The 7,937-nt window shown below is 33.4% G+C and overlaps 1 long non-coding RNA gene across 1 annotated transcript; it reads left to right on the forward strand.

Moving 5' to 3' along the window:
* The first annotated feature begins 621 nt into the window (after positions 1 to 621).
* Positions 622 to 1,528, forward strand: LOC110903988. Its single transcript, XR_002572298.2, has 2 exons — positions 622 to 849; positions 1,309 to 1,528. It is a non-coding gene; the product is annotated as an uncharacterized LOC110903988 (long non-coding RNA).
* Positions 1,529 to 7,937: the final 6,409 nt, after the last annotated feature.

Below are 7,937 nucleotides of genomic sequence, written 5' to 3' on the forward strand. Positions count from 1 at the left end.
TGTTCACATTGGTTCTCGCAATAAAGGTGGTTCTCGCATGAACCTTACCCTATATATATATATATATATATATATATATATATATATATATATATATATATATATATATATATATATATATATATGTGTGTGTGTGTAAACCTGTCCATGTATTTGTCCAATGTTCAAAGTCCATAATTTTGATCAGAAAATATATATATATACTTGAATATTTTCCGATGTATTTTAAGTGTATTTTGTATTTGTACTCCTTTTGAGTATTTAGTGGATTATAAACCCCTGCATGTATATTAATACATAATATACACATAAGCACACAATTTTTGGGTGACTACTAAATCCATATGTGTTGCCCTATATATATATATATATATATATATATATATATATATATATATATATATATATAGGATTAAGATCATTTCAGAACTCTTAAATTTTTCAGAACTTACAGAACTCATCATAACCCTTAAATCATTTGATCAATGGTTTAAAATAATAATGGCGTTATTGTAATTGAAGGAAGATTAAGTGACATTTTAATAGAGAGGAGAGGGTATTTTTGGAAGATTCAAATAAATCAGTTCCTAATTTATCTCATCTATCTTTAAATCAAAATTTGTATATCGTTCATATATTTCTTTTCCCACTCAATTGCACAACAACTTCAGAAAGGGATCTCTTTGAATGGTTGTTACAAAAACACAACCTAATCGACCCCTCACAGCCACACAATGACCCTATACTGATTTGCTTTTTCTTTTTACACAAATTCTTTGGTGGCAACAAGTCTCATGTGCTATTTTTTCACAAATTCTTTGGTGCCAACAAGTCTCTAAGATGATGTTGGTATGCTAACTTTTTTTGATATATAATTAGTTCTTTAGTATTTCTTTCCTTTTAATTCTTTTTCAAATTATTCAATTGTACCTCCAATTTGATCTTTTTAATCTAAATTCTCGTTAACCAAGATTGAAATCGTATAGTAATTAATTTTATTTTTCTTTAGTATTTTTAATTATGATGTTCGTGTAGCTACATGTATGTAAATAGTTTAGCTACATATATAGAGGATTACATATGTGTAAACGATTAACTTATAGATATGTAAATACTTAACTTACATGTCTAATATAGGATTAAACACAAATGGTCATTATTTCAGTTAGTTTTTTATTTTTTTTTTAGTTTACTTATTTATAATCTGTATTTAGATTCTAATTTAGTTATTAGTTAACAATTGAATATGCATGTTTTATATAACAGTAATTTAAATTAATCAAATAATTAATTTTGTATTCATGACAGGTTTTGCTATGGAAATGCTTTGAAAATCAATGGAGAACAAAAGAGACGAGTGAAATTGCATATGTAGATTGGAAACATCTATATAATTTTTTACTAGTTTAAATGTGCACGTGTAAGCATTTATTTTCCTACACATGTGTAAACCATCTATGCACATATGTGTAAGTGTAGATTTGAATTATGTATGAGCTAAGTTCATTTTTTTTCATTTTTTTTGTTATATGGATGATGAATTTGGAGACATGTGTTAGCATTTATTTTCTTACACAAGTGTAAAACATCTATCTACATATATGTAAGCGTAGATTTGAATTATGTATTTGAGCTAAGTATATTTCTTCATCTGTTTTTGTTATATTGATGATCAATTTGGAGATCAGATAATTCGTACAAAAATTTACATATATGTAAATGGATTATTAGTTTGAAAATTAGGCAATCAGCATCAAGTTTACATATATGTAAATAACATACTTACATATATGTAAACAATGGTTTAGTTTGAAAAATGGATTATTGTTAAAATGTAACAAGTTTACATTTATTATTTCCTTTAGTTAATTCATACAATTTATATTTAAGATTATTGGGCTCAGTGATGTGTTGTTGGGCTCGTTAGTGTTTTGGGCCTGTTGGTATAACAGGCTATGTCAGTTGTTGGGCTCAAAAGTTGTTGCAACTGATTTTGTTCCAAGATTGTATATTGTATATTGTTTAGGGGTGTATGTGGAAGTTTTCAGGGGCTTATGTGCAACATTGCTAGATATTTTATATAAAAGGCTGGTTGTTGATCTAGGGTTTCCAGATCATTCTGTTCACTCTCTCACATCTCACTTTCCTGTTCGCTCATCTCTCTGGATTCGTGTTGAAGATCTGGAGCATGTTGAAGATCTGCTGTTGATCTTGTTTTAGTTGTTTGCTGTATTGTTAGATCCTGTGGATCTTCATCTGGTTTGGTTGTATCGTTTCATATGATCAACTGATTTATCATCAGTTGATCTATTGTTACTTGTATTGTTCTTAGATCTTACATTTTGTAAGATCAAGGATGGTTGGGTGTTTTTCTGGGTTGGTAAATAATAAAAGTTTTATGTCACCGTTTTATCACTATTTCTGGTGTTGTTGATATTGATTCTCTTAGTTTAGATCTGGTTATACCATTTTTACATGGTATCAGAGCTTCATCGCTCCTGATCTGGTATTTCCGCTGCTTGATTCTGATTCTTGTTGTTGTTTGTGTTAGGTTCTTCCCTGGTGTTCTAGGGTTTAGATCGGCTTGATCTTGGGAGTAATAGTTTAGATCTGTAAGCTGAAACCCTATCTTAGGGTTTCTTGGGTTGTGTGAAGGCTTGTTTACTGCTGGTGTTCACACTGCGTTGGTCTCTAGAACCCTTAAAGGTTTTAGGGCAAACTAACCTGTGTGACATTTGGTGTTCTGCATATCAGGTTTTGTAGTTCTTGAAAAATACGAATCTGATATATATTCAAGAGATTGCACCCTCTGTAAGATCGTTCTATCTTCTCTTGTTTTTTTCTGTTGGTTGAATAAGTTGAAGTCGGGGTAGTGAGGACCGGCACATATTTGTTTGTTTGTTCTTTCTGTTTGTTTGATTCTTGTTTAGTTTTGTTCTATTATTAGGGTTGGCTCCTGAGTAAAGGCTTGTCCAGGCACCTTTGAGTGATGAACCTGGAATCTGGTCCCTGACTCAGCTTCGCCTTAGTGTTGATTGTCTTTCTTTGTTGGTGTTTTCTGTTTTGATTGCCTGTTGTTGTCTGGTTGCTTATTTGGTGTCTTATTGTTGTTGTCATTATGGGGGATACTGCTCCTAGTACCTCTCAGACTTTGATTAGTAAATTGGATATAGGAGATCCGTTGTACTTACATCCTAGTGATTCCAGTAGTTTAACTATTGTTAGTATTAAACTCAAGGGAACTGAGAATTATGCTGTGTGGTCTAGTGCCATGAAGTTGGCTTTAGAAGCTAAGAACAAGTATGGGTTTATAAATGGTAAGATTGAAAAATCTAAGGATGATGAAATTTTGGCAGCCCAATGGGATAGATGCAATTCTGTTGTGCTTACTTGGTTATTTCTTGGTCAAGTTTTTTCTAAACTAGCTTCTGAAGTTTGGACTGATTTAAAAGAATCTTTTGATAAGGTTGATGGTTCTGTTGTCTATGATCTGTATAAAAGAATAAATTGTATTTCACAAAATGGTAGCACTGTTGCTGAATATTATAACAGGTTGACAACAATGTGGAAGCAGTTTGATGCTATGCTTCAACTGCCTTCATGTTCTTGTCAAGCTGCTAAGGATTACAATGATTTTTCAACTCTTGTAAAATTGATGCAGTTTCTTATGGGGCTTGATGATGTGTATCAGCCTGTGAGAACTAATATTTTGACAAGAGAACCATTTCCCTCAGTCAAAGTGGCATTCTCTATTGTATCTAGAGAAGAGTCACACAGGCTTTCTAGTAGTGGAACTAAAAATCAGAATGTTTCATTTGTCTCTAAGGCTAGCCAAAGTTTTGACAATAAGAAAAGACCAACAAGAGGACCTAACCCTAATCTAAAATGTACTCACTGTAATATGTTAGGTCATACTGTTGACAGGTGTTTTGAAATCATTGGTTATCCATCAGGGTTTAGAAGAAGAAATAATAATAATACTAATAGTAACTCTTCTAATAGAGTTAATTCCATTAGTGTTAATAATAATCATAATAATAAATCTAATGCTTCTGTTGGTAAATCTGCTGTTTCTTCTATGTCTGGATTACCATTTACTTCTGAGCAGATTACCAAGTTGTTAAGTCTTGTTGGTGAGAGTTCTGGGTCTGATTCGCAGAATCCTAATGTAGGAGGTGAGTGCTTTAATGTGTCTAATTTTGTGAGTTGTTTAAGTTCAAATGTGTTTATCAATAGTCATGAATGGATTGTTGACTCAGGGGCGAGTCAACATATGGTTAATTCTGATAAATGTTTGATAAATGGTATTGATGTATCTGAGTTCAACATTACTGTTAGTCATCCTAATGGAACCAAAGTTAAAGTGTTGAAAATTGGTAACCTTAAGCTAACTGAAGATGTTATTTTACAAGATGTGTTTTATGTTCCAGACTATTGTGTGAATTTGTTGTCTGTTTACAAGTTAGCTAAGGATAATTGTGTATCTGTTGTGTTTAATGAGGAGAGTTGTTTACTTCAGGATTCCAAGTCAAAGAAAATCCTGATGAGTGGTAGGCAAGATAGTGGGCTGTATGTTGTAGGAAGTAATGGTAATTTTTCTCATGCTTGTTTCAATAGTTCTGTGAAATCTGTTACTTGGCATTCTAGATTAGGGCATCCCTCTGATCAAGTCTTGGTTGTGTTAAAACAACATCTTAAATTAAAATCAAGTGATCATAGTCCTTGTGATATTTGTCATAGGGCTAAGCAAGTTAGGGTCCCATTTCCTTTAAGTGAGCATAAAACCAAATTAGTAGGTGACTTAGTACATCTGGACTTGTGGGGTCCATACAAAGTCACAAGTTATGAAGGTTTTAAGTATTTTTTGACTATTGTTGATGATTTTTCAAGGTCTGTATGGTGTTATTTTATGGCAAGTAAAAATGAAGTTTTTGAGAACTTAAAAGGGTTTTATGAATTGATCTTAACTCAGTTTATGAAAAGAATTAAAGTGTCCCGAAGTGATAATTGGACTGAATTTGTGAATAATAACATAAATGTGTTTTGTAAAGATAAGGGAATTTTACATCAAACCTCATGTTCCTATACACCACAGCAGAATGGTGTGGTGGAAAGGAAACATAGGCATCTTTTAAACACAGCTAGGGCATTGATGTTTCAGAGTGGTGTTCCTTTAAGGTTTTGGCCAGACTGTATTCTAACTGCTGTATACCTGATTAACAGGTTACCCTCCTCTGTGTTGAATAGTAAGAGTCCTTTTGAGGTTATGTTTGGTTTTAAACCCTCCTTGTCACATTTGAGGAACTTTGGATGTTTGTGTTTCAGCACTGTTTTAAATGAACCTGATAAGTTTGCATTTCATGCAGACAAGTGTGTTTTTCTTGGTTATTCTAACATAAAAAAGGGGTATAAAGTGTGGAGTTTAGACAATAAGAAAATTTATTTTTCTAGAGATGTTAAATTCTATGAAAATATATACCCTTTCAAACTTAAAACAATTGATAATCAAGAAAAGGTTTTCGATTTAAATCTGAATCATTTAAATTTTTTTGATATTATAACATCTGAAGTTCCTAATATGCCCAATGATGAAGAGGGTATAAGTGGTGCACACGATCCTGTAAGTGATGATCAGCAACCACTATCGCCCTCTACATCAGCCCCTGTTTCTGGTGTTGAGCCTGGACAACAAACAGAACAGGCTGGCAGTAGTGGTGTAGGTAATAGTGGTAGGGCAGAGGACGCTTCAGGATCTCATGGTGACACTGTCCAATCTGAGGGCACACCGTATATTAGACGTTCTTCTAGAAATGTTAATTTGCCTAAAAGATTTGATGAGTATGTTGTAGAGGGCAAAGTGAAGTATGGTATAGAAAAATCTGTGAATTATTCTAGTTTGTCGTGTGATAATTTGTGCTTTGTTTCAAACTTGAATAAAACTTGTGAACCTGCATGTTTTACTGATGCAATAAAAGATCCTAGGTGGGTAGATGCAATGAATAAGGAAATGGAGGCATTATATAGAAATGGTACTTGGGTTTTGGTAGATTTGCCAAAGGATAGAAAAGCCATAGGTTGCAAGTGGATTTACAAAATTAAATACAAATCTAATGGTGAGGTTGAGAGGTTTAAGGCCAGATTAGTGGCCAAAGGTTAGAGTCAACGTGAAGGGATTGATTTTGGAGAAACTTTCTCTCCTGTGGTAAAAATGGTCACCATTAGATGTGTGTTAAGTATGGCTGTTAAGAATAGTTGGCAAATATATCAATTAGACATTAATAATGCATTTCTCTATGGATCCATTACAGAAGATGTGTATATGAAGTTACCTCCTGGATATTTTCCTGAAAATGAAACTAGGGTTTGCAAGTTGGTTAAATCTTTGTATGGGCTGAAACAAGCCCCTCGGAAATGGAATGAAAAATTGAATGAAACCTTGTTTAAAATGGGTTTTGTGCAGATTTTGTGTGATCATTCTATGTACATTCTGTCTGTTAAGTCTGTGTTTGTTGTGCTTTTAGTATATGTTGATGACATAATTGTCACTGGTAATTCTGATGTTGAGATTGTTAAAATTAAAAAGCAATTAAGTGACAGTTTTCAAATCAATGATTTAGGCGTGTTAAAGTATTTTCTAGGTATTGAGGTGATGTATGTTGATGATGGCATATGTTTGAATCAGCGTAAATATTGTCTTGAGTTACTTAGTGAATTTGGATATCTTGGTGTTAAACCGGTTAACACACCTATAGAACAAAGTCACATTATTGCTAATAAATTGAGTCAAAATCAAAGTGTTGTAAAAGATGTCACGAATTTTCAGAAATTGATTGGTAAACTTATATATCTGTCCATAACCAGACCGGATATAAGTTATGCCGTTCAATTTCTTAGTCAATTTATGCATTCTCCACAGGAATGTCATTTGCAAATAGCACTTAGACTATTAAAGTACTTGAAGATGTCTCCAGGTAAAGGAGTTTTGTTTAAACGGGAAAATGACTTTGTTCTAAAGGGGTTTGTTGACTCTGACTGGGCCAAGTGTTTGGCCACTCGGAAGTCTGTTACTGGTTATGGGATTTTCTTAGGTAGTTCCCTTATATCTTGGAAATCGAAAAAGCAAAGTGTTGTTGCTAGGTCAACTGCAGAAGCAGAATATAGGGCTATGTGTTCTGCATCTTGTGAAGTGATATGGATTTTAAATGTGTTAAAAGAGTTAAGTTATTTTGTGATAGTCAATCTGCCATTTCTATTGCTTTTAACCCAGTGTTTCATGAACGGACAAAACATTTTGAGATTGATTTGCATTTTTTGAGAGAAAAAATTGCAAATGGTGTTATTGCTCCTGAAAAGGTTACGTCTGAAGATCAGTTGGCTGACCTGTTTACCAAAGGGTTAAACAGTTTGCAGCATGATAGTTTGTGTGGTAAGTTGGGGATGTTGGACTTGTTTGCTGGTTAAGTTGTATGAATGAAGGGGGGATGTTAAAATGTAACAAGTTTACATTTATTATTTCCTTTAGTTAATTCATACAGTTTATATTTAAGATTATTGGGCTCAGTGATGTGTTGTTGGGCTCGTTAGTGTTTTGGGCCTGTTGGTATAACAGGCTATGTCAGTTGTTGGGCTCAAAAGTTGTTGCAACTGATTTTGTTCCAAGATTGTATATTGTATATTGTTCAGGGGTGTATGTGGAAGTTTTCAGGGGCTTATGTGCAACATTGCTAGATATTTTATATAAAAGGCTGGTTGTTGATCTAGGGTTTCCAGATCATTTTGTTCACTCTCTCACATCTCACTTTCCTGTTCGCTCATCTCTCTGGATTCGTGTTGAAGATCTGGAGCATGTTGAAGATCTGCTGTTGATCTTGTTTTAGTTGTTTGCTGTATTGTTAGATCCTGTGGATCTTCATCTGGTTTGGTTGTATCGTTTCATA

Source organism: Helianthus annuus, chromosome 2 (genome assembly GCF_002127325.2).
Source record: "Helianthus annuus cultivar XRQ/B chromosome 2, HanXRQr2.0-SUNRISE, whole genome shotgun sequence".
Classification (NCBI taxonomy): Eukaryota; Viridiplantae; Streptophyta; class Magnoliopsida; order Asterales; family Asteraceae; genus Helianthus; species Helianthus annuus.